General features: G+C 45.8%; 1 protein-coding gene across 11 annotated transcripts in view; it reads left to right on the plus strand.

Annotated features, from left to right (window-relative positions):
* Positions 1–20882: 20882 nt before the first annotated feature.
* TRAF3 (TNF receptor associated factor 3) overlaps positions 20883–27105 on the plus strand; it is a 72698-nt gene continuing 66475 nt past the window's right edge. For 4 of the 11 annotated variants that reach the window (XM_075503618.1, XM_075503629.1, XM_075503630.1 and 1 more), the window contains exons 1-3: positions 20903–21017; positions 21281–21418; positions 22132–22187. The gene's annotated coding sequence lies outside the window, so the exon portion shown is untranslated. The other 7 variants (XM_075503625.1, XM_075503620.1, XM_075503619.1 and 4 more) reach the window with 6 other exon arrangements.

A 27105-nucleotide genomic window follows, 5' to 3' on the forward strand; every position in this document is an offset into this window, starting at 1 on the left:
ATATGAGGGCTAAAAAGATTTGCTAAGAACCTAGGAAATAAGTAATTTGGATAGAGAAAAAGAAGTGCTTTTACTGACCTAGAAGCAGCTGTCCCTTTCAAAAAGCAGCAGCAAAAATAATGCCTAGGCTTTGTCTTGAAATCTGTTATTTAAGGCTGATGACCAAGAAGTAGGTAGCTGCCATGCTTTCCACCTAGACAACTGCGGCTAAGGGCTGGGTTTGGCTGGCTGATGTGTGAGAAAGGAAGACCAACCTCCCACTTCAGGTCTCAGGTTGTGTTGAAAACATACTAATGACCCCTTATTTAATAAAGGAATGGACCAAACCTCCCTTCAACATTCCGAACATCCCAAATACAGCACAGTATTAAATCATTTCTCCAAATTAACCTTCCAAAGTTAAGCTGCAGCTGAGTCCTCCTTGTGTCAGTGTCCTAATATACCTGAGGTTCTTAGAGTTGCCTGATTTTTGATCTCTTTGGGCTGACAGATGCATTTCTGAGCAGGCTTGGGGGCTTTCATGCAGGTTGCCCTGTTGCCCACGTCATGCTCATCTAGCGGGGTCTTGAGGAGCCACCGTGCTGCTGTCTGTCCCCATTTGTTGGCGTGCTGGTAGAAATGCTGGTGCAAGGTGAGAAGCTTACAACTGAGATCCTGGGGGTTCATTTAGCATGCAGCACGGATGCAGCAACTCTGGAAAGCTGCCTTAACTTGCATGGGTGCTGTGTCCCCAATGGGTGTTGCAACGGCAGAGAAATTACAGGATGCCTCACTGTGTTTGGTTTTGCTCCTTATTCTTTCTATGTCTGGCTCTAGCAGCTCTCTTTAGGGTACAGATTTTCTCTGCTGGAGTCATCCTCCAGGAAAGCTTTACAATCCTCTCACCCTGGCTTAGCAACTAAATGTCTTGCAGCCTGGGAGAGTCCTGAGGTTTTTACATCTGTAAGGTAGAGCTGATCCTCCTGAATGGACTAGATAACCAGATGGATTAGATGACCTCTCAAGGGACCTTCAATCCCTTTCTTCTGTCATCACTCTCCTCAAAGAGATCATCCAAGTGCTGGGAATGGGACTAAGGGTTGCCTGAGGGGTCAGAACCAAAGAGACTTAAAACGGGTATTTCCACGGAAGGGCAAGAAATACCCTGAGGACTAAAACAGACTGGTGTCCTTCTGTGAGTGTTTGCAGTTAAACTCCCAGTATCACAAGTGTCACCTCTGGGGGCTTGGGGAGAATCTAGAGAGACCAGTACACTTCAGCCTCTAGATAACACTCATTTAATTCTTGGGCTCTATACCTTAAAAAAATTGCATTAAAGAATCTATTAAGATTAGGTTCTATTTCAGTAATGATTTATTTTTGTCAAGGGCTACTGGTTTCATTCTTGTCAAGGGCTACCCGTGTTCCTGAGCTTTAACAGCCCTTCAGCTCCCGAGGTTTCTCTTGAAGCAATGCCCAGGTTATTAAAAAAAATGATGGTCCCAAAGCAAAAGCAAAGACCAAACCAATTCAGCTTACGAAAGTTTTCAGGGAGTGAGGGCTCTGTTTAGCTCTGTTTCAGTTTTGTTGGCATAAAGTTAAGATGTATAAAATGTCCTGGAGTTTAAGACGTCGGTCCTTCAGGTGACTTCACGCAGGTGGGCCGCTGTGTGATGTGGAAAGCCTGTCCGGCTTGCTTTGCTCCTGTCCCTTCTGCCCCACCAGCCCCAGCAGCACCCTCAGTCGTCAGCTCCCTCGCCTGGACCCTGGGCCCAGGTCTGAACAGGACCCTCCTGCCACCCCGGGGAGGTGGTTTTATCCTCCTTCCTCCACAGGGAAGTGAGGGGAGCAGCACCAAGAGAAGAATAAAAAATCAAATCTCTTCACTGGGGCCTGGGCAAACAGTTGACTCTCCAGCATCTCCAAGTTATTTTTGTTTAATAAAATGCAGCAGAGGAGGCTTTCTCAGGAGACTCTCTTTACTTCCCTCTGTAAGACTCTCTTTACTTCCCTCTGTACTTCAGGGTCAATATTTTAACAACTTATTTTTCCTCGCATCTGTACTTTTCCAATGAGTATTTCTGCTGGCATGGCTCAGGTGGGACTGGCCCCATTCAAACGCAGGGGGAGAGGAATTAAGAGCTGGGACCCTCAGCCTGTCACACTGCGACAGAATGAACAAAATGCCACAAACATACGCAGCAGGCATGGGCGGTGGGAGCTTTCTTGGGTGCTGCTACACCCACTGTGCAGAGAGAGCACACGGGCAGCAAGGGGCAGATCTGTACATGGGTAAGTGGAAAGCCACGATCTTGAAAATCCATCCTTAGCTAAAACCTAACCCAAAGAAGCACCTTGGCTTTCAAAATGAAAATTCACTGGTTACCTGAAGTTTGTGTGCGTGTGTGGAGGCACTCCAGCCCTAAAGCCGAAAACATGATGCTAAGACCACGTCCACGCGTCACCCCGCAGGGATGTCGGACAACAGGATCCAACCCACCTCCAACGTATCGGCAGCCGTGCTCACTTTCAAATCAAGGTGAGGGGACCCCCTCGCTCTGCAACATCTCTCCTGTCCCCCCTTGTGCTGGGCCAAGGCTCTGCTCCAGCACAGCCACGACAGCTTTGTGAGCAACCCCGTGGCTCAGACCCTCTCCAGCGGCTGGGAGAGATGGGGCTGGTCTCTTCCTGTGTTAGGGCCTGGACCACTGTGCTGCGGGACTCGGAGGGGAGCTGCGCTGTAGAGGGGCTGCTGCCGCCATGCTGGCAGAGGGAGGTCTGCCCGCCTGCTTTCTGTCTGAGGCAGCTGGCAGTAGCAGCTTGCTTTCTTCCCTTGGGGCCCTGCAAACCCTTCTCTGGCATTTCTGGGGTAGACGTTTGCTCATACACTGAGCACAGGGCTCATCCCTCCGCTTTTGGGGAGAACAGTGGCTGGGGATGGCTCTGGTGCCAGCCAGAGCAATAACTCTGCGGGCTCCCTGCCTGAGCCCCTGCAAAAGCGCGGAAGCAGGATACGCGTGGTGCTCGCTCCCCTCCCAGCACCGGCCATGGGGGCTCTGCCGCAGCCCGGCCCGGCACAAGGAGAGCTTGTCCTACAAGAGGTGACCGCTCTCTGGGGGCTTGCACACTGCAGCAGATTAGAGTGTGACGGCTGAATCAGCTTCCCAGCAGTGCTGTGCCCACCCTCCCCGGCATCCCTACAGCGGGGACGGGAGCTGAGGATGTGCAGGAGCTCCTCAACTGCAGCAGTTTTGACGGTCTGCTACACTAAATTAAAGCAGGACTGATTTTGGTTTAATAAAGCAGGGTGAAAATATGGAAATCAACACCTTTAAGGTATTCGGGGTTACACAGGGTTGAACTCAGTCCCTCACACAAGATTTTTTTAAAAATAAAAGTAATTAAAGTATTAAAAATACATGGAATCGATTGAAGCAAAAGGCCTATTGTCCCAGGCTCAGGGTTCTGTTAAATTAATGTGGCAAACCAGAAGGTCATTAATAAAGGGTAAAATGATGAGTGAGTGGGGTTTCTGTGCATTTGGGGTCTGCAGCAGGCACTAGGTGAGGAGGACAGACCTCTGGGGAAGCTGTTACCATCAGGGCTGCCCTGCCCAGGCTCTTCTCAAATCCCAGAAATCACTAAGTTACTAAGACGGGTGTCTTCTACTTGATGTCAGAAAAATTATGTAGTCAGGGAAACTGAAGGAAAGGATCTGGCTGAAATCTTCATTTCTACCTGGTTGGGCTTCTACTTCTTATTTTCTTTCCTCCCTCTCCCTGTTTCCTCTCCTCTCCTCTGTCTGCTTGTGCCCCTATTTCAAAGTCTGGATTAGGCAGCCAAGATTGCATTTTTGTTAGAGTACTGCGAGGGTGCTCAGAAAGGCTGAGCAGTGCCCTGAACAGCTGAATGCTGGTACAAATCATCTCAGAGGAAATGATAAGAGCGTGCGCTGTGCCCTTTCTTTCACAATGAGATGGAGAGGAAGAGTCAGCACCACAACAGCCGCTGTGTTTTCTGTCTCCGCAGCTCTTCCCTCTCGCTCTCCATTTGTGTGCTCTTGTCTTTTTTTCCTCTGGAGGAACAAAAGAAAACAACATCTGCTCCGGCCCATTTAAAATAACCTTTTCCCTTTTTGCCAAAATGGACAGTTGTTGTCACCTCCAGCACCTTACAAGAGCCAGCCAAAGAGTGGCTTTCCCTGATAGTAGGTCATTCTGTAAGCAGGAAAAATAATGAAGCCTGTTTCTCTGCAGATCTATGTTCCTATCACGTAAAGGGCAGTATTGACTTTTAAGTTAATTATACTCAGATCTGCTGTTATCTCTGCATAAAGCATAAATGATATCGTGCTCTGCGACTTCCACGTTCTTCAGCCGCTCTGCCTCCCTCGCCTCCCCACGGCTGCTCGCTGCCTTTACCTGGCTGGCTTTCCTCCTCCTTTCCATCTTCCCCGCACGTTACAGCTTCCGTGTTTTTCTGCTGCTCCAGGTTTCTTTTGAGATCGTCTTGTCATTTCCTCCTCCTTTTTAACCCATCCCTTCCCCTGACGTGACTGTTCTCTTTGCAGGGCCGTGCGAGCTGCTGCCGTTGTAACTGTAAATAACGGTAGGGCTGTGGTCAAGCAGTAACAACTCCCAGTACAGGAGGAGCACTGGGGAACACCCGGTGATCTCTCAAGGTCTCTCACCTCCCCATTAGCCACAACAAACCCACCAGAACTAGCCGTGCTCCAGAGATGGGACCCATTAGCGGTGCTCCTCCACTGTTGACCATTTATCCACTGGCCATAATCCAGCTAGGGAATCTCTTTTTCCTGCTGTCTGCCATTGCATTACAGGGACCACAGCTCTTTCATGCAGCTCTAGACAGCACAGGGTTCATCCCGGCTCTTGGTATGGGGGTGGCACAGTAGTTGTAACGCCAGTACCAGCACAGCAACTAAAGGTGGAAGAACTGAGCTACAGCTACTCCTCCCTGGTACTCAATCAGCCCTTTGCACTGTGCAGTGCACTTCCTCGGTGGCTGCTATCTCCTATTATACATTTTTAATTGATTAATTTTTCATCCTTATCCTAAGGTCGCACGTTCGTGGCAGTCATTGTCAGCACCCCGTGTTCACTTCATGTAAAGCTATATTTAGGCATTTCCCAGATGACATATCCCTAATGTCCAAGATCCTTTTACAGCTCATGTTAAGTCAGACTTCAGAGCTTTAGACTAGGATTTGGTTAGTCCTTGTCTGGACCATAAGCCGTGCTGCCCAGGAGAAGCTTGTCAGTCCCATCGGTGTGACTGCGGTAACACAGCTTACATGAGGTTTCCTGTTTTTTCACGCTTTTTTGGCATTGCATTAGCCTGCCCTCTTCCCTTTACTGCCTGCCCTCGGCATGCTATCCGAGTGCGGCCGGGAGGGCTCCTGCGTGTGGCCTTCACCGCAATGGCACCGCAGTGGCTGTTGCGTACGGTGTCAGTTGAGGCACCGTGTGTACTCACCAAAGCACTACGCTTCCCCTTTCCTTTCCCTTACAACATTCCCCCCCAGCCCCAAGTACTTTAAAGCCAAGTGATATTCTAGAAATTGGGTGACAGGAGCAAAATCACCTAAGGTCAACTTGGAGACGTCCAAACCATGCTCTCTGCTTCCTGGCCACTGGTTTTTATAAATCCTGTAAGAATGTAATTAACTCTGAAGAACTTTCTGTATTAAATTCTGTTGAGATTGGCTAATGGGGGAAAGGAGATGGGGGGAGGAAGAGACGTGTATTGCCCAGCTGATCTCATAAGCCTTATTTCTATAGAAAATTGGGATAAAAGCTAATGGGAAAGGGAATAAGGAGTGTTAAAAGTAACAGCCTTACTTGATCCTTTGCATATCCGATGCTTTTAATATTTTCTCTCTTTTTCAATACGTTAAGGAGGATACGCAGGGCTGAGATGCTCTGTCTGAAGCCTCGGACTTCATTTACCAAGCTGAAGTTGAGTTAGCACCTCCGAGCCTCTGGGGCTGTGTCTTGCATCAGAAACACCACAGCTCGTTATCATCCCTGAACTCTGCTCCTATCAATCGCTGTGCTAGGTGATGCTAGGTGACACGTGGAGGAAAACAGGCTCTCTTCCAGAATATGTGAAAAGGTAGGTTTGACATAAGATTAAATCAATAAGAGGAAGATGGATGAGCATTCATTACCTGTATTTATCGAGGAGACTGTTTTAAGAGAAGGGAAAGTTTACCTTAGGACATTTGTTCGCCCCCCTTTTGTTGTACAGCTGCTTGTCAGTCAGCTCGTTGGCTGCCACAGTTGGGAGCGTGTGTTTCAAGGTGAACTGTTGCTTATTTCAGTTTGCCTTAAAATGTTGCTTGGCAAACCGAGGTAGTTCAGGAGATGATTGATGAGCAATGAGACAAGCACGCTGGACAGCTGGGATGACTTCAGCCACAGTCCAGAGCTGATCTTATCATTTAAAGGGCAGGATTGGGTCGAAAGGAAAAGGGATGCTAAGGGAGAAAGGATGACTAAGGGAGAGAGAGAGAGACAGTTTCAAAGGCTAGGAGACAGGCTGTGATACGGTAGTCACCATAGTGATGATGAGGGAGGGAGGCAGGAGACAGGGCAAATCCAAAGTCAGTCGATAGTAAAAACATTCAAGGTTCAAAAGGCAGCCTGCTGGCTTTGTGCATGTCCGGGGATCCTAAAGACTGGGCAGGCACCAGCTGGCAGCTCCATGCCTTTCTGCTGCTATTGGTTTTATTTTGCAAAGGTACATTTAAAGTTATTATTTGGACCATGACATAACAGTGACAACAATGTTTAAGCTAAAGGATATTCTCTTTCGATACAAGTGACTCTTGGCTAAGCTTGACTAACTTCGTGGTAAGACTGATACGGGAAAAAATTCCTTGTGGCCTCCTTCCTGTCTTTTACTAGTGCCTTTGGATTGTTAGTGCATTGATTCGCTGTGGAGGGAGGATTGCCCTACTGGTGGGGTAATCAGAACACAGCTACACACCAGCCACAGCAGGATCTGCAGATCTGTGGTAGACCCCTTGGTCCCCCCGTGCATGGAGATGGTAAGGTAACATCAGAAGGGGATCCACAAAAGCCACTATGCTGAAATGCCAGTTACCAAAAATAGTCCAAAGGAGGCACTGAAAAGAGGAGACATCCTTGGATACACACTACCACTATAGAAGAGGCTGCAGCAATTTGACACGATCACCCTTTCAGCTGTTTGAGTGTGTCACGTCCCTGCCCGAGGTTACCGCTGCCACAGCAGAACGGCTCACCTGAGTGCTCCTCACCTGCTCCAGTGCAACGTCTGACCAGCTAGTTCTTGCACTGAAGCAGATGAGTTCTGTCACAAGCAACTCTGCCAGCCCTGCTAAGGGAAAGCAACAGTTTTCAGCCCAGGAGTTGTAGCTGAAGGACAAGGAGCTAATTCCTTACACTGCCACAGTTACATTTGCAAGAGGCCATCTGACCAAAGCCTTAAATCCATCCCTTCCCATGGCATAGACGTCTTACTGCACGCCACCAGGCAGTGCCTTTCTCCTTTCAAAATTCAAACCGGAGCTAGATGCCTGAAACTTTGCCTTATTGTGTTAGTCTCTTTGTTGTTGCTTTTGTTGTTTCTGTGTCAGCTGCTGGAGATGACACAAGGGACAGGGGCTAGAGCACTTGACAAAGAGATCCATTCACCTCCTGTCTATCAGCAGAGCATCCAGCCATAGCTGGAACTGTGCTGGAAGAGAACACCCTGCAGACCTTTTGAAGCTTTTCTCTGCTGCATGAAATAATTAGAGATTCTTGAGGGAGGAGAAAGGCGGAGAATAACTCTGTTCCAGATATTACAGCACCTATCTCTGAGTCTCAGCATCCCAGGCCATCCCTAATAATTTAGCTAGTCATGCCTAATCTTTTTCTTCTGTCTTTGTCCCCTCAAAACGTTATTCCAGACGGCAGGGTTTCTCTGAACTGTGGGAAAAGAGACATATAAGCTTAGAGACAAAAATCAGTCTTATTCCAGTTATTACTGGAATACACCAAGGACATAAAAATTTGACACTGGTATATTAAGTGTGTTATTGCTATCACTTTGAAGGCTTCAGGATATGCTGTATTTACTCTGACACTTTTACTTGCAAGTGTGCCTCTTCTTAATGATTCACAGTAAAATAATCTGTGGTATTTTTTTTCTTTCTTCAGAAATTAGGTGAATTTTACATTTCCAGACCTGTTCTTCTTGACCTTCTTCAATGAGGAAAGGCCTTTGACTATGCTGTGAGAAGTGTAGTGATTTTATGACTTTTGTCTAATTTTTTAAGGGTGTAGGACGGACTGAGTCTCTGGATTTACTTCACATTCAATAAATATCCTCACCAGACTACTCCTCCCATTCCATTTGGGTTGTAAACCCAAGTCTAGCCTTGCAGGAAAGAGGGTGTCAAGCCTAATTAGCCCCTTTCCTTTGGTCTCTTAAGCAGACCAGAGCACATGTTGAAGTTCTGGATTCTTGGACCCTGCAGTTCTAGATGGCTTTCAGGTTTCCTGGGCCCTCCTATAACTATTTAAAAATGTGCACGTTCTGTGAAGTGTACTGTGTGATGGACTGCTGAAATTGTGAACCTGAATTGCAGACAAACATACTGACCCTTGCTTCTGCATGTATTTTTATGGTATTTCAATACTTTGTGTTATATGGCCCTTGTAGTGTTCAAGCACCAACAAGAGCTCAGATTGCAGCATGGCAGTCTTCAATAACATGCCTTTGCGATTTTTTTTGGCAAAGGTTTCACAATGGTATCCTGGTATGGGGCACAGGCCTAGCGGTGAGAGGGAAAGAAAGGGAAAGGGAAATTGTATAAGCAATAGGGAGGAGAAACAGGAATTAACATGATTAAAAGATGGCTAGTCCTTGGTGTGAAGGCATTGACAGTGTAGAAAGAGAATAGTACTTGGATGGAGAATCCAGAGATGGAGGCTATAGCGAGGCCATCAGAGAGACTGGGATGAGGATGAGAACCCTGAGCAATGGAGAGTGAAGTTAAAACAACGGGAGAAGTGAACAGCATGAGAGGAAGCAGGGATGCGGAAAAGACTGAGGTGCAGAAAGGTCCATTTTAGGGGAATGCCCATCACGATGTGTGATACCCCCCGTCAGTGCATGGAAAGGCAATCATCAGGCTGCTGAGCCTCCCTGTTCTGCTGTCAATGAATAGGAGTGAAGCTGTGGTGGCAGGAGAGGTGCTCTCCCCTCCAGAGTACACGGCATTGTAGTACCGTGAGCAGATACTCCATTAGTTCAAGCGGTAGAAGTCTGTGGAGTGGATCTAAAGAGTCTCTTCTTTCTGAGCATGAGGATATGAATGATTCCAGATGATACATTAAAAAAAAGTCTTCACTCTCCTTCCTCTCACCCCAAACTAGAAATCTACATGTCCAAGGGACAATGAGGTTGAAGTTCAGTTGACTCAGAAATTCAGATGACTCAGAAAAAGGACAGAATAGAGACTGCATTATGATGCAGTCCTTAGTGGGATACTATTCTTTCCAAAGGACTTGAATTTCTTCGGTACACAAGATGGACAGAGGATTCCTTAGTCATTTTGTTTTATCTGCAATATTTAATGTGTGGTCCCCTACATATTTTATTGTGTGTTATTCAGGCTTGTTTTAAAGGCCATCTGTTTCCTCCTAAGTAAGGATGCCATATATTTGTTTTTCTCTGGTACATCCTTCTTTTCTGCCCTTTGAATCCCATCTGGCTGATTTTTTTAGGAGGTAATCAGGATTTTGAAAGAGAGTTTGAGGGATAGGTGCTCTTGGCTTTGGAGGGTTTGAGAGTTACCATGTAAGACCTCTACTCCCCTTACTTTTTGTCAGCACTATGGTAGCTCAAGTCCTAAAATTTTCTCTAGTGCTCATCACTGCTATTCTGGAGGGCTCCCCAAACACTCAATTCATCTTCATATCAGCCTGGCAAGGGTTTCATTTTGCTCTGTTATCTTGGGGAAAAGTTAGGAGGGGTTTTAGAAATAAATTTTATTATCTGTCTTTCAACTTTGATTATAGGGTGCATCTGTCCAAGCAAAGACCTTGCCAACAGCATCCTAGTAGCACAATGGATAACACCCTCTGATTATAGATCAGAAGACTGCAAGTATGACTCCTGGATCGTTTTTCTTTTGCAGGCCACATGCTTTTCCCTTCTCATTCAAGGTGTTTGAAGCAGAGCGTGGTAAACTCTCTTTGCAATCTGGGATTCCTTACCAGCTGAGTGTGCAAATGCCCCATTTTCACCTACTTTCTATAGGACTCGGTTTGTGTAGCTCCAAGTACCTCTTTAAGGTTAAACTGAAATAGAGATCTGGAAGGTAGGAGTCTCTCTTATTGTGCACTTCACATTTAAACCCCAACGGAGTGATCCGTTACTCAGAGAGGTAGAGGATCCTGTGGAAAAAATGTGATCACATCATTAAAGGTTTCAGAATTAATATTCAGAAGCAGGGCAGAAGGGATATCAGTCAAACTGCAGTTGCACACACAGGCCTAATTTCAGTACTTCCTCAATCCCCCTGCCACATTGTTCTTACTAGATTTTGATATAAATGCTGGAACTAGAAATGGAACGACAAATACGCTTAGCAGAACTGATATCAATTCACTGCAAAATATATTAGTTGTGACCAATAGAGTCAGATTATTTCACTGGATTTACTCTGGGTTTACCCTAGTGTAAGCCAGAGCAGACTGTGGTCCGGTGGGTATGGGAAAAGTTACATTTTAAAGAAATAAATCTCACCTATTTCAAGTTTTATTAACTTCTGTTTCTGTTGTGCCTTTCAATTTTTATATTTGTCATATACCGGGGCTTGGCTGGATGAAAGCTTTAGTCTTCATTGTGTTATAGAGTTTTTGTAAAGAGTACATGATGATTTTAAAAAGCCAAGAATAGACAATACATGTAATTGTTTATAGTGAACTTACTCTTGGCACAATTCAGCCTTTCGTGTGACAAAGAATTTTATCCAAGAGCATAGTTAATCTATACAGTATTGCCAAATTGAATAATTTAAAAATCATGAGTCAGATCTTTAGAAAAAATATTATGACATAGACTTCTAATTATAATGTTTAGGAGCTAATATATGTTCAACTCATTTTACTTTGCCTTCTGATTCCTGAGCCTTTGCAGTGTGCTCAGGTTATATTTTTAAGCTGTCCCGCTACAACCATGAAAGCAAGAAAATTACCACCTTTTTGTTTAAATGAAAGAAAAATGTGAGTTTCTCACATAATCACATCACTGCAAGAGCTGGTACTTTGAGGAAAAAGCCTCAAATATCACAAAACTTAACGACAAAAATTGTGAGAATTGGCAACTTGTAGCTCCTCAAAGGTGTTTGAGTTCTAGATATGCCCTTCTTACAAATAAAGAACTTCCTGAAGTATACAAAAGATGCAAAGCTATACTTTTGCGGCAATACCATTAGAAACAACTTCTCCTTCTCCAGGGAAAGACGCAGATTGCCACCTTCTCTCCACAACCACTGAAATGGGAGGCCCAGCTAAAGAAAAAAAGTTCTGATCTTAGCTGAGTCGACAATCTGTTACCACAGTATGGATTGGGAATAACTCCAGGAAAGTTAGTGCAAATACCACAGCTTTCCACTTTGGATCTAAGATCAGAATGTTTCCTGATGCCTCGGGGAAACTGGAGGAGGGAGGGATACTGGGTTTTGGTTTTATGACTGTGTATTATCTCAAACAGCCTAGGAGAGGTTTGGGGCCTCCTTCTGCTCTGGATTACGTTGGTTTAATTCTGCAGCAATTGCACAGAGACAAATTAGCATACCTCAGATAAGGCTGAGGTCAAAGAAGAATTTAGCTTTTTGCAACTTTTAGTTCAGTACAAAGATGACATTAGATTTAGTGCATTTTAACTCACATCTGTCTGCAACAGGGGAGCATTTAATTCAGGACGTGGAAGCACTTTTCTCAATGGCTAGAGCAGACACTGGAGACTGACCTCAGGAAAGTGGTACAGGATCAGATACGGGCTCTTATCTCTCTGGGATATAATCTAGGAAGAATGAAAAAGTGAAGAACCTGGGAACTGCTGTGGCGTGACCTAGTGAATGGTGAAGTCCCATTGTGTATCTCCCTAGGGATCCTGAGAATTCAGCTATTCCATTTGAGAATGGACATGGCAGCCCCTTGTCCTCAACCCCAGCAATGACATTTGTCTGCTATTATTAAGGTGAGATGGTTGCACTCAGAATATCCTGGGGCTTCTTTGGCTACATCTGCTAAAATTACAAGAGTGCCTGGGCCTGCATGCAGTTTGCCAACAGGTTCTGTTCTATTATTATCTGTTTTTATGAACAAATACATGCTCATCTCTTTTTGCTTTGCAAAGAGTCCTTGTTTTCCACGCTGGCAGTAGATTACTAGGTGTCCTGTAAGCTGACCAGATGACTTCTCTGTACATCTTCCACTGCTCCAAGGGTTCTTTACAGAGTTGCAGCCTAAGCATCTCTCCTGAGTTTCAAAGGAGCTCTTTTTTTTCATGAGGGCAGCTACAGCACAGTGTTACCACCCTCTGTCCACTTTTCTGAAGGAAGATGCCTGTGACTGATATACCATCCCGTGGCTACAGAAGATGACCACCACTGACAGCAGAAGCTCACTCATTTCTTGTGGAAAATCTTCAAGCCAGTTTTGTCAGATACACTCCCTTCCAATCATCTGAAGGCTCCAAAGGAATTTTTCTAATACTTCTAGCTCAGTCCTTTGCAGGGTCTGAGCTAATATTTCAGCACTTCCACAACAGGCCTTTCAGCATGTGGAAGAGCAGGAGGGGCTTCTTCTCCGGTGGACATGGCTCTTGCATGGGTTGGTGCCAACAGAACTTGTCTGTTATCCCCCCAGTATCAAAACAGCAGCCTCTACAGTGGAATAGTTGAAGACTACATCCAATAGTTGAAGACCCAATGTCCAACAGGTTTGTTTGGCTTCCTCTTGCTGCTCAGGCCTTGGTGTGGTTCTGCACCAGAAGTCTGAATAGTCCTGCACGATTAAGAAACTCAAGGTAGTTACCCTACCAGGGTAGCTCTCTTCTAAATGCCGTACGTGAAAGATCCACAGGTCATTACAACTATCTGGCAGCTGACTGGCCTCAGACCAGGAGGCCTCCTCCCTCCTCGTCCCTGTGCTACCAGTTCTGCCATCCTACATCTCTCAGGTTCATTGGAAGCCTTGTCCTGGAGAGCCAACTCGCCTTTTTCCTTCTCAGCTTTTCTCCCCAGTCTATGTGCTCTTGAGTCATTAATCCCTTATGCTAATCACTGGAGCTGGGTTCTTTCTAGCTCTTTTTAATTACTGTCTAGCTTATATATAACCTACGCATACTGTAATCATAGAGATAGTAAAGATTATGCAAATGCTGATTAGGGTGTAATGTGGCTTGCAGAACGTTCATCATAACTGGTGAGAGGGGAGAAGAAGGGAAGCTTGATTCTTAGGGGCTAGGCTGAAGTTGTCCTGAGAGTATTTAGATTTTACTTTTTTTGACTTGAAAAGTGAACATATTTGATACAGAGAATACTGAAACCCAGCAAGGAAAATATTTGAATAGAATCATGCTTCCCTGGAGATACATTTAAACTAGATACCTGTTCTTGGGTCTCACCTATGCAATACATGAGGGTTGCTAAGACAGTTGTTTGCATCACAAGACAGCCACTCTCATCCTGATACCACTTGGAGCACTTTTTGTCACTTTCTTCATATGCACAGGGCAGAGACCTCCCCAAACGCTGTGATAAAAAATTATAGGCGAAAGTGAAATTATCCTAAATATCCCTCAGTGAATATGCTGATTCTCTTTCCTCTCCTAACTCTGAAAACTCAGGTGGATAAGTAGAACCCAGCTAAGAGATATCTTCAGACAAACAGCTGGGTAATTATTTTTTCTCTAGAGTTACCACATTTTATGCATATTATCATGAGGCAGAATGAATGGTACCTGGGAAACTGTAAATCTAAATTACCATTTACTGTATAAGGTGAGAAAACTGCCAAGAATAATGGAAAAAACTGCTGAGTAACAAGAGGCAGACCAACAAGGAATACAAGCTTTATGGTAAAAGCCAGAGAGACACAAGGATATTATACCTTCATATAGGTGTGCATATGTCTTGGATCCAACACTTGTGGATCCACTAGAGGGCTGGATATATGTTAGACAAAGGCTGGCAGGGAACTGTTAATGCCATGAAGGAAGTCCAAAAACTGTGTAAGAACTAGATCCGGAACGGAACATCCTTCAGTAGCACAATAGTATCTCTGTCATACGCACAGGGCAAGATCCATGTGATTTAACAAAGGAATCAGGGCTAGCTGTATCAGCTACAGCTCCCAAGGGAACAGTGTTGACAAGAGAAGTGTTGTTTTCCTCTAGGCTTCTAGAACAACTATTCTTTAGATGATGATTGCTCTTGACTGGATTCTCTCCAGGAATCTGCTGGCATTACCACGTAGCAAACACAGAGGTTCCATCTCGCAGTAATCTCTTCGGTACCGAAGCCTGGTAGGTCTGCCTGGGTCAGGCTGCGTGTGAAGTCAGGACAGAATATTTCAGGGTTTGGAAGTGTATCTTTTACAAAGAGTTTACTTATAACAAAAGAACACCCAGAGGCTCAAACAACCTTCAAGAATACTCTGAAATCTCCCTTTAGAACTTGCTAGAGCCGTGTCAATAAAAGGATGGGAAAAAAAAGCCTCTCAGCTGGCACAACTGGAAACAAATCTGTTCTGATGATCTGATGGCACTGGAGGTAAGGCACACAGCTAAGCTGGAAGCCACGGAAGTGATGAGACTCAATGACCACCTCCCAGTCACCTCAAATGCTCAAATTGTTCCTAAGCCTGATTCTCACAGGCTAGTTTGTGTTCCCATGACTACATGCAGAAAAGGTGAAGGTAAAAATAGTTACGTCACCCTGAAGAAACACCTATTATTGATTACTGCGAAGAGCCAATAACATTTTCTACAATAATGAACAATTCTCAGCATTGAAAGTATACTCATCTGGTCTTTCTGCCAATATTAGGTATATTTTCCTCTTATACGATTAGATTCTGAGATTCTTTGATAGAGAAAAGATCCTAAGGATATTTTCAGAGATAGATGTATCATCCAGAAAATGAGGGCATCTGGATAAATCAATACAGCTGTTATATTCATGTCAGCCTTTTACTTTGCCAGGTATTCAACAGAATCCTTGCAGTTGTTAGTTACAAACTAGTATAATAACTGACATTTTACGTCTGGGGAAAACTTTTGGACCAAATCCTTGTTCCCAATAAAGCTGCTTTGTGCTGCTCAAAAGGCACAAAGCAGCCTTTAAGATGCTTTTACCGGTTATATTCAGATTCAGCTGTCACAGGGAAATCTCCATATGGTGGAGAGCTGGTCTTGCTGAGTCTGCACTCTTCCCATCACAGCTCTGATTTTGGAGCCATACTGCGAGACAGACGTACAGCTGAAGCATTGCTGTGCTCTAGTAATTCCCTTCTGTGGAACTGTATCTTGTCTCTTTTTCCAGGTACAGCTTAGAGTTCATGTAAACTATTTTACCGGCCTCTTTGGAAATCCACTGACATGCACTCAAAAATTTCATTTGACTCCAAAGTCAATTTGGCATGGGCACAATGGCAGTCTTGATGGTGGGGAGCCTGGAGACCTCCATATATTTTTAATAGTCTCAACAAGAGAGTAAGAAGGCCCTAAGATTAATGAGACGCAGTTGTGATATGCCATACTAGTATTTCTTGTCAATTGTGAAGCAGATCTATAAGCTGACTTGGGAATTACAATTAGCTTGAAAGAAAGGAAAAATGTCACATAGCATACTCATAAAGGCATATATAACTAACTTCTGGAAGACTTGGGGAATGTTTCACCTCAAATGTTTGTCATTTAGAAAGCCATCACTTTCTAGGAATTTAAAGTAGAAAATCACTGCTTGGGCAGGGGAAATCTTTTTTTTCCTTAAGCAAGTGGGCTATCACATTAGACATTATTGCTTAGTAGCAGTTGAAATAATCCCCAGGGAATCTTTATCTCATGTATAGGATGCAATAAATGAATGTGTATTCCCACAATACAGATCCTCTTGGGCTGTGCTTCAGCAATGAAAAGGAATATAAATTAAATGATTTTATTATTCTGTTAATAAGCATCTTCAATCCAAAGCATAGCATGAGGAAGCTGCAAGTCAAGAAGCTTCCTCAGTGCCAGAAATGCAGAAACTGGGTCCTGCTAAGTCTTGCTCAAACACACAATAGGTATCGATTAGGAACGCAACATAACCACCTTCTGCAGAAGCTGTGGAGAGGGCATGCACGATGCACACGAATCACAACGCTTAGAGTTAGCACTATGTACAGAAGCAGTGCCAAACTGCACCTGAAAGAGCAGGGCTAATAAGGATGTACTGTATCATTGCCAATTACAATAGTTCAGTTAATTGCAATAAGCCAATTCCCACAAGAAACAATGGTTTGCTGCCCCCTCTCTCTCTCCCCCCTCTCTCAGGTTTACTTCCAGCATTAAAAAGAACCTGTTGATGATGCTTTTGGAAAGATAGGACTGGAAATGATCCCTCTCTACAACTACACAATGACCGTTTTTTTTAGGAGATCTCACAGAACACCCTTCCTGCAGCCCCCATTCATCGAGGGTCACAAAACGCTTTTCAGTATTAGGTAATAAACTTAAGAGCTGCAGTAAAAGGCCAAACCTCTCAAGCACACTATCACAGAAGACTATAACCAGAACCCCTGCAACAAGATATTTACGAAATAAATCTCCCAGAAGATTCTGAGAAAGTGGCAGGGGGAAAAAAGGCAAAACAGTCCTTCACTACGCTCACCTGAGGGAAGAGGTTTTGTTGTGACCCAAATCTGGCAATCAATTCAACCGTACGCCTGTGAGCAAGATGCACCACAAACCACCTGATGATTTAATGTCACCAGTGTCCTTTCTACATCCTGTTTCTGACTAATTTCCAGTGCTTCAGACACAGCTGAAAAAACCCTCACAAGCCAAATGCAGACAGGGTAAAGGACCAGAAGGCGGCCTGAAGCTTGGGAATGGTCAAAGCACAACGCCAAAGGTCAGCAGCTTAGTCCCCTTTAAATTCCCCTTGGACATAAGTGTCACACCCTGATTTAAAATCATTTAGGTGCTTGTGCCTAGAGTACTGTCTGTTCGCTCCTGGAATGGTTAGAAAGCTTTCCAGTCTAAGTGTCGTCATGGCCAATTTATAACCATACATCCTTGTGCTAGTATAATTCTGTAATTGAAATAGTTCTCCTTCCTTGATATTTACTGTTTGAATGTATTTACAGTGAATCATTATGCTGTTTTGGCTTTGTTTGGCTCACTAAGGAAGCCAAGCCTGCTTGCTTGCAGCTCCCATTCAATGGGATCTCTGCTCCCCCATCACCCCAGTATTCCTTTTCTGCACCTGTGGCGACCTGAGTCAATCTTTTCTGATCATAAATCACCAGAACTGGACATAATTTTCCAACTGAGGGTCCTTAGCTGTGCTGTGTAAAGCCATGTTAATACTTCCCTATCCCTACTAAAAATACCGCGCTTTGTGCATCATAGACTCAAATAAGCCTTTTCCACAGCTATTCCCGCTGGCAGCTCACAGTCATTTTCTCATGGAGGAATTCATTCACATAGTAAGGTCAGACGAGTAGGCCTAAGGCTACCAGCATCACCACCTTTCTCCTTTCACTATAGAGTGTTTTAGACACAGGGTACTCCTTCTAACCTTGAACAAGTCCTTGTGTTGGCAACTGTAACTTCCTTTGCCAGCTTCTTTCAATATCTCTGGGTAAAAATCATCTTTGGGTTCCTCTGTGCTGTCAACCTCACGAATTTCCTCTATTTCTGTAAGTTTGCTGTTCTGTGATCCCAAGCCTTAGACAAAGATCTACGTTTGTCCCTCTTGCAGTTTAACGTAAGGCAGATTAGTGCGTGATCACTCAGTTCAGGATTAGTTTCAATACTATGGCCTTCTACAAGGTCCTTGCCGCTTGTTAATACTAGGCCTAAAATACCATCCTCTTTCATGGACTCACTCCCTGTTTGCTTGAGAAATCGAGTTTCTATGACACTCGAGAACATTTAAGCCCTACCATTTCCCAGTGGTATTTCCCAGTCTGTATCTGAGAAATTACAGTTTCCCACAATCACATGATATTCGCTCTTCTATATCTTCCCCATAGTTTTTGGAGATAACTATCCCTGTCTGAGTTTGTAATGGATTACCACCCTTCTCTCAGTGGATTTTTCTTTTTTAATTCTTTGCTCTCATGTAATTTTCCAATGTAATGCCCATTATTTTATTTCTTCAAACCATTTTACTAAAATATAGAGTTACTCCATGGTCTTCACCATTATTTCTGTTGTTCTAAGTAGCTACCCCTCCAACAACTATATTCTAAACACTACTGCTAAGCAGAGGTGTGCAGCATGTAGCAGCAGCATTGAGACACAGCGTTTCAGGCCCCAGTGAAAACGTTGCTCATAACATGAAATTCCAGACCAGTTAAAGACAAAACATTGGTGACATATCTCACTGTAACTGTATTAGAAATCTTTAAAATCTTGTAGTTGTGATATGGAGAAAGAAAAAACCACCAAAGCACCGGAAACATTAGTTATTGCATTAGATCATCACTTTATCCCTTTGGCTACAGACATTTTTAAATGTGGAAAAGCTTCTGACATCTTTTAGATGGTATAAGAATTTGTTTTCTCTTTTGGGGGAAGAATACATTAATATAGGTGCCGGAGCTACAGGCACTGGAATCCTATTATGTTTTTTCCTTTTTTTTTTTTTTAGGGCAAAAAAGAGGACACATATACAACAGCAAAAAGAGTGGCAAAGAAGGAAATTGCAGGTTTGTCTCTGATAGAAACTTATTTGCAGCCCCGCTGCTGGAGAAATCCAGGCTTGGTGCACAGTCCTGTCAGCCGGTCCAAAGGTAAGCAATCTTGAACAAGTGATGGGAACATTTAAGACATCGGTCTTAGATTGTCTTTCTGATCGCAGGTTCACGGCATCATTTCAAAAGGCGCAGTTGTCTTGACAGCTAAGCCAGCCTCTTACTGGGGACAGCAGCAAAAGGCGGGGGGGGGGGGGGGGGGGGGGAGAGAGAAAGCAGAGAAACGGGATGAGACAAAAACAGCATGCAAGGAGGGAATTAGCAGTGCGAGCCAAGCTTCGTAGTTTAGGGGCTGGTGAGGACACAGCCGGCGCTAGAGATGTTTGGTTTTGCAGGGCAGGTTGGCGTGGGCGTTACAGAGATCCGGGGGATGAAGACCGAAGAGGGTCAGGATGGATTTCGGGACGCAGTGAGATGCTGTAAGCGGCAACTATGACGCAAAGCTTGTCCGTTCAGGATCACTCATCCAACTGTTCCTCCCTAGTGATCCCTCGATAAACAACGTCCAAAAAGGATGGTGACCTCATCCCACTGAAATTAGCCAAACACCACACATTTCTCCGTGTTCAGCTCCGCACATTCCTTACAGCTCCGACTCTCCCGGCTCCCTGACCTACCAGCCCCATCCCTGCATCCGGAGCTCCGAAGCCCCCTGTGCGGCAATTCCTCCAACCGACCCCGGCCCGCGCTGGCTGAGCCCCCCCCCCCCGGCCCCGGATGAGCCCCCCCCCCCCGGCTCCGGCTGAGGCCCCCGCGCCGCTTCTGCGCCAGAGCCGCCTCTCCCCCTCCCCTCCCAGCAGCCCGGTGAGGCCGCGGGGAGATGACAAGCCGAACAACGCTGCCCCGCGTAAAAGCGAGGCCGCCGGTACCGGCCCGGCATCTGCCCTGATCAGGACATGCCGCGATAGCAGCGCAGCCCGATACAGGCATTCATTTAACCTGGCCGCCCGGAGCGACAGGTTCTATCGGTGTCAGCGTCGCCCCCTTTCCCCGCCGCCGGGAGAGCCGCCTGAGGAGGAGGACGGTTGCCTCCCGCACCTCCGGGACGCCGGGGAAGGGAACACACCCCCCCGCCCCGCCGGCCGGTGACTCGGGGTTGCCACCTACGGTCGGCTGCTCCCTGCCTGCAGCCGGCCCGGGCCCGTCTGAGGCGATCGGCCTCTCCGGGGGGCGAACGGCTCTGGCTCGCTGCTCTTTTCTGATCTTTTCCAGACTCTTCTCCCCCTCCTTCCCCTCCCCTCCCTCCCCCCTCGTGGTTTTTCCTCCCTCCCCTTTTTCCCAGTGGCATTTTTTTTTAACAAAGGCTATTGTGTTCCAGGCGACCCTTTGTGCGGGGTTGCTCGCACCTCCCTCGGGGCGGAGAGGGGAAGCAAGCGGCTCTTCGCCGCGCCGATCCCTCTCTCCCGGCGCTCCGCGTCCCGGCGCCATCCCCCGCGCCCTTCCCCCAGTCCCCCAACGGTCGGGCCGGCGCAGCAACGCCCGCCCGCCCTCAGGGCGAGCCCCCGCAGCGGCGGGGCGAGCCTCGGCACGGCTCCCCCAGCACCATCCCCCCGCCCCGAGCGGGACGAGCCGTCTCCTCACAGCCCACCCCGCGCCCCCTTCGCCGCTTGCGGAGGGCCGGCGGCCGCCGGGCGCGACGGGCTCCGTCTGCCGGGCGGGGAGCGCGGGACGCCTTCTCCCCGGGTTGTGCCCGCGGCGGCGGAGCGGGTGGGGGGGGCGGGTAACGGTGGCATCAGGTGCAGCCGGGGCAGGCGGGCAAGGCAGGCCCGGCCCCCGGCTGCCGCCTGCGCGCTGAGCGGCTCGGCCGGGCCCGCCCCTCGGTGTGTGTGAGGAGGAGCCGGGAGAGCAGCGGGCTTCGCCGGGGATTTCCAGCCTGAGCGGGCGGGAGAGGAAGTGCGGGGCGGGGGGAGACGGCGCTGAGCGGCAGGGACTTTCCGTCGGGCTGGCGGTCGCCTTCGCCGGGCTCCAGCTGCCGCCCGCCGCCCCGCTCTCCTCACACGCTCGCAGGTAGGGCGTCCGCGGGGCTCGGCGCGCCCTGGGGAGCGGCGCGGTAGCGAAGTGGGGGGGGAGGGGGGCGCGGGTGCTTCACCGCCGCTGTGGCGGCGGCTCCCGCTCAGGGCTCCGGCACCGGCCAGGCTCGCCTGCCCGCGCTCGGGCTTCCTAGGCAGAGGGACGGGGCTGGGCGGGCGGCGAGAGCCGGGGGCTGCTCCCTCGGAGCCGGTGGGGGACAAGGCGACGGCGCGGCGCTGATACGAGGCATCTGCTAGCAGGCAGGGGCCGAGCGCGCTTCACCCGCAGCCTGTTGCCGGGACCTTGGCGGCGGCTGGTGCCCGGGGATAGATCAGTCTCCGGCGGGGGCGGCGTGGACTCTGCCTGCCCGGACACACTCACACGCCAGGGCTTTGCAGGTGACGCCTTTTCACTTACTTATTTCTGCCTCCCCTCTTCCCTACCCGCGCTCCCCTTGTTTTCTCCCCCTCCGCCCCGCGGTGTGTGTGTGCCTGCGTGTCGGGGAGGGAAGGGGAGGCGAGGCCGGCCGGCAGGCCGGAGCGGAGCCGTGCGGCAGCGGGCGGCGCGGCGGCGCTTGCGGCGTTTGATGTGTCGTTTGAATGCAGAAGCCTCGCTCCGCTCCTGGCTCCCTCCATATGCAGTGCTGGGGGCGGGCCGACGGCCTTTAAAGGGGCACTGCCGCCAGCCGCCGCGCCTGGGTGCCGAGCGCCGGGCCCCCCGCAACTTTGCGCCTCCCGAGGCTGCCCTCTGCGGCGGCTCGGCTCCGCTCCGCTCCGCGGTGGCCGTGCCTGCGCCGGCGGCCGCTCGGCTCCCGTGCGATGGGGACTTGGGCGCTCGCCGCCGGGGAAAATCCTTTGCCGTTGGTACGGAGCCGCCCCTAATCGGTGCGGAAGGAGTTATATTTTTATAAAGTCTATCTGCCTACAACGGCCCTGCGCTATAAGCCCGTCTGCCTGGCGTGAGCGGAAAGAAAAGTGTTTTGTTGTCACGCCATTCATTTTATGCGCTGTTTCGCAGCACCGCGTTTTAATATGTTAAATTAATTACCGTGTTGTAGGTTAGAAAAAAATAACGAGTGTTTAAAAGTTTATACTGAGTCATTCCTCTGCAGATGAACCTATGACTGACTCATAATCTGAGAACTGCAGCGGCTTGTAAAATAGGAAGGTAAGGTATTTACATCTTGATTTATTTGTATCTTCAAGTGCCTAAGATCTGAATTATCTGCGGAAAACCAAGAGAAATGGTATTAATGCTAAGAGGCATAATCTCATGTTCTGCCGATCCGAGCTTGTGTGTGACGTGAAAGACTGTATGTGCACCTCTGTGTGGATCTTTACCATGCGTTAGGACATTTTTTCATCTTTTTCTGATTCTGTAGTAGTAAAATGTGGGAAGTTCCAATGATACAATTTGAAATTTGCAGTCTCCTTGGGTCAGTGACTTCTCTAGTTTCTTGAGATCTAACCGAGCCTTGTATGTTGTAATTTGTGTGTCTTTTTATTTCTTCAGTAGGACTGTGTATTTCTCCTTGTGGGTTTGTCCCGTAGAATGCACGTAGCATTATTGTGCAGTAATCTGAACTTGCATTCATAGACTGAAAAGGAGTTTAGTGCATGATGTGAAGGTCTACTAACGGTATTTAGCTTAGACAAATGAAATAGTATAATTTGAAATAGTTAGCAAAAATCCATATTTAAAATAGCTACTGACTTGCATAGAAGCCTGGATTTAAAGGCTACACTGATTGTTAGAGTTAGAACTGACGAGATCATAACATATGGTATATGTTGTCCTTTAAAATGAGCTATTTGGCTAAAAGTGTCTATAAATGTCAATCCATACACACAGAAGTAAAGGTTAGTTATTGTGATTAGGGAGAGGGTTTTTGTTTTAAGACGAGAAATACTTGAACATTTGGACTGAATCAGAGTTTTTTATGGCTGAACTGGGAAACCCCTTGTCATAAAGCTTGATAACGGAAACATTGATGTATCATGAGTTTGGGCATTGCAAGCAGACAGCGCTATGAGGTTAGAAAAGTTGCTTTGTTCCAACGTGAAAATGGTAGGTGTTTTACTGAAATATGACTTGATGAGAAGCTTCCAATAATAGCTGGACCTAGAATATAGAAGGGTAAAGTGCATTCAGTAGCAAAGCAGATTAATTCTAATCAAAAGAGGGTGCTAAATGACTCAGTCTTCAGGCTTTCCTGAAGTCCTTCTGCAATTAAGTTTGATGATACCAATTTTGAGAAGCCATTCTTGTATGGATTCAGAGAATTTGATCATCGTGTAAGCATGTTTACTGTTGGTACCTTGGAAGACTCTGTAAGATGGCAGTAATTAGCATCAGTGACAAAATTTCTTTATGAAGTCTTACCAGTCCATGCTAATACAGTTCGTCTTCTAAATGATTTCAAGATCTTGTTGTATTTTAGACCTTTACATTGTTCTTGTCCACAATGAAAAGTTTATGTGAGAGAACAGGAACATGTTTTTTTAATACTGAAGTCCAGCTGTTCTATTAGTAGATATGGCAATGCTGAAAATACAAAAAGCCAGAAATCTTAGTTTTTAATTTTTGTTGTTAAACCACTGGAACGTAAATAAGTGAATAAGTAGATGATCATAGTTCTGCAGATGAAAAGGCAGTTTAAAAATAGGAATGACTTAAATCTACTCCAATATCCTGAACTGGCTTTGTATGAATAGTTATTGCAAGAATAAAGCATTTTGATCTCTGATATCTGAGATGATGCAATAACTGGATTTCATTAGTTTTTTTATTATAATAGTCTTTCTTAATTGAAGGTGCTGAATCTTGTGATGTCTGAAGACTGCTCATTACACACTGGTTTCAGATGTTTGTGCTCTTGTGCGCAGTTTCTTTAAAGAATTGCCAAGGCTTAATTTTTTTTTTTTTAATGCCTGTGGGTGAGTACTTTCTGAATATGATGCTTGTATTTGAAACCTCCTGGCATTTTTGGCGTATGGCTCAGGAACACCAAAAGTGGTGGGAGAGAGTGAAATTGGAGATTTCAAGGTGTGGTATGGGGAAAAGAAGCCAAGGGAGCGAGAGTTGTATATTTTTGTGCAACAGAATAAAGGTGTGATTGTAGCACAAGAGATAGTGCTGCAGTCACGCTAGGTTTTATCTTACGCTTTTTAACGTGTGGTGATGAAGTGGTGACATAGAAACTCCAGCAGTGAAAGGCTGGCAAAGAGAATATAATTGGTCTCCCAGCTCTGCCTGCTGGAAGCCCATACCCTCATAAATGGATAGTTTAAAGTCAATATATGTTTGTTTTGACAAATCACAAACACATTCAATTTTTTTCTATGCCTTTTTTTTTTAAGGTAGAAAGAGAGAGGACTAGAGAATTGGGAGGAAAGGGGGAACAACTTACACTGAAAGATCATTAGGTGTCTGCAAAGTGGGAAGAGGTGTTCTCTTCTTCTAGTGGGAAAGAAGATAAGAGGAAATAAAGAAGAAAGCCTCTAGAAAATCAGTAAGGAAAGTATCCAGTAGAAAGATCTTAGAACTTAGGGAGAAAATAAAGCAAAAGATTTTTTGGTATTGGGAATTTTGGAATATATATATATTTATATAGTATTTAAGGGTGTTTTTGTTTTCTTCCTGGAGATCTTCTCTGCTGGAGCACTGACAGCAAAATATTGTTGCCACTGTGACTTCAATTGCTACTGATTGTTGGCTTTGTAACTAGGTTAACAGGGCGAGTGTCTCTAAAATTATATACAACAACTGTAGGTCACTAATCCTCTCCACCCCCCAGAAAATGTTAAGCCTTTGATTTCCATGCCGTTGTTCTTCCCTGCTGCTTTACTCTGCATGTGTAAAGTGTGATTTTTAGTAGAATTCCAAGTTCTACAGTTCATCTGGTCAAGCGCAGTATGGGAAGGGAAGTCTCAACATGTTCGTGGATACAGAAGTTCAGTATTGGACATGTGTGATGGCCTCCATCCCTGGCTCCCTCCTTGTACTGAAAATTGGGATGTTGTGTAATTTGACATCAAGATTGAATTTCTGCAAATTGTAGGCATCAGAACTACAATGAGGATAGCAGGAATGCTTTAAGTTGGAATGTTTCATAGTTCCAGTATTATTTTATATAGTATCATAAAATGATCACTTATGAAATAGATGGAAACATTAGGAAACATTCTGTAGATTATTTACAATGATAAAAATTGTTAATAATTCTGTAGCATAGTTTAAATGCTCTGAAGTGAATATATCCTGTCACATACAGTATACATTGCAAATGCTTCAGTCAACATTAGTGAAAGAAGTAATGAAACTTCTATTTTACATGCTTTAATGATGACTGTGTGGAAGCTCACAATTAGAAAAAATTAACGTTTGGAGTAATACTTAACTTTTGTCTGACTTTATGGTTTCTGCATTAATAGGAAAATCATATTTTTGTAAATAAAGTAAGATATACCCACTCAAGACAAGCTCGAAATGCCATGAGTCTTTAGAGCTTTCTTAGGTGTCTAGCAAAAAGAGTTATTTTGATTTGGTCTGTCTTGAAAAGCATGTTGCAGATGCTGCTGTAAGATAAGAAGTGCCTTGCTGGCTGCCACTTCATTCCTGCAAGCTTTGACATCTATCAAGAAAGAGAAGATGGTCCATTGAAGATACCAGTGTAAAATCTAGGAGGCCTGGAGGCTGGGTTGTTTTTTTTTTTTTTTTTTTTCCCCATTCCTGTAGATGTGTGTACTGTAAGTCATTGAGTTAGGGCCAAACCAACAAGGGACTTTGATGTTGCAGTGTGGAGTGATGTGACATCGTGCCCAAGTCCCAGGGGCAGAAGTGGGGGGATTCCAGTCCCAGTTTCCTACTTCCCTGGGGATTATTCTCATCATCAAACCACAGGCCAGTTAAGAGTAGTGTCACTTCCTTCTCTTGAAACTCTTCTGCTATGCCAGGAATAATCAAAACTCAGTGTGCCTGAGAAACAGAGCAGGAGGAAGCATGATGTCTCAGTCAAGTGGTTAGGACAATTACCAGGATGAGGAAAGACATAGGGTCTGCTGATGCTTCTTCCATTGCTGTTTTGTTTGTTGTTTTGTGGTGCATTTGAACTTGATGTTGAGATGCTTGCTGAGGTGATCAGCCTTGTCAAGACACATGTTTCCTTAAGCATAGAAGATGTGGTTGGGAAGAAAAGAGTACTGATACTTGGGTGCTGCTCGGGTTTGGTGGTAGCTGGCTGGGACTTCTGAGAATAACTTTGACACAGCTAGTGGCTTATGTGTGTCTGGCTTCTGGCTCCATATACAAGCTATTTTCCTGGTCTCTAATAAAATGGGAATAGTGGCGCTTTCCTACAATCTGAGGACATAAAAATGATGAGATGCTGAGACCCAGCAGGGTAGTACAAGCGTCATCTGTTGAGAAATGAAATGAATTGCAAGTGCTGTGTAGAGGCACCCTGTTCTGTCTCCTCTGCAGTGCTGTACCATTCTGCATCGTCAGCATCGTGGGACAGGAAACAGTATTTGCTTCACACTCTTCCATTGTTGCTTACAGCAAACATGCGGTGCTATGTGAAGCTGAGTGTACATGACAGAATTTGTCAGTGGTAGCTGTTCTGGTGCTTGTTCTTGTTCCCAACTTTCTGTGTTGTATGTTCTAGAAAAGTAACAATTTTTTCTTACTCTATGGAGCCAGTTTACACAATAAATGTGCCTAAAACAACTTTCTAACAGCAAAGCCCAGCGCATAAACCAAATTTTGGCAATGTGAATGGATTTTGTTTTGTAAGCGCATCCATGTACTTGAGAGAGGGAGACAATTAGAACAATTATTAGAGGGTTTAATAATGGAGATGATGTGTATTGTACCAGTTTGACTATGCCCTCCCTCTGTCTTTCCACAGAGAGGAACCTTCAGAGAGTAGGTTTCCTTGAGTGTTGTGGCTTCTGTTTATTTAATGACTCGCAGATGTAAGTCTTGATTTTGCATGGGAAGTATAGCCTTACAATTTTCATTCAACTTGTTCTTGTTCTAATCTCCTTTAAACCATCCCAAGTGAATCCTCTTTCTGCACTTTATG

The sequence above is a fragment of the Mycteria americana genome, chromosome 5 (genome assembly GCF_035582795.1).
Source record: "Mycteria americana isolate JAX WOST 10 ecotype Jacksonville Zoo and Gardens chromosome 5, USCA_MyAme_1.0, whole genome shotgun sequence".
In the NCBI taxonomy this organism is placed as follows: domain Eukaryota; kingdom Metazoa; phylum Chordata; class Aves; order Ciconiiformes; family Ciconiidae; genus Mycteria; species Mycteria americana.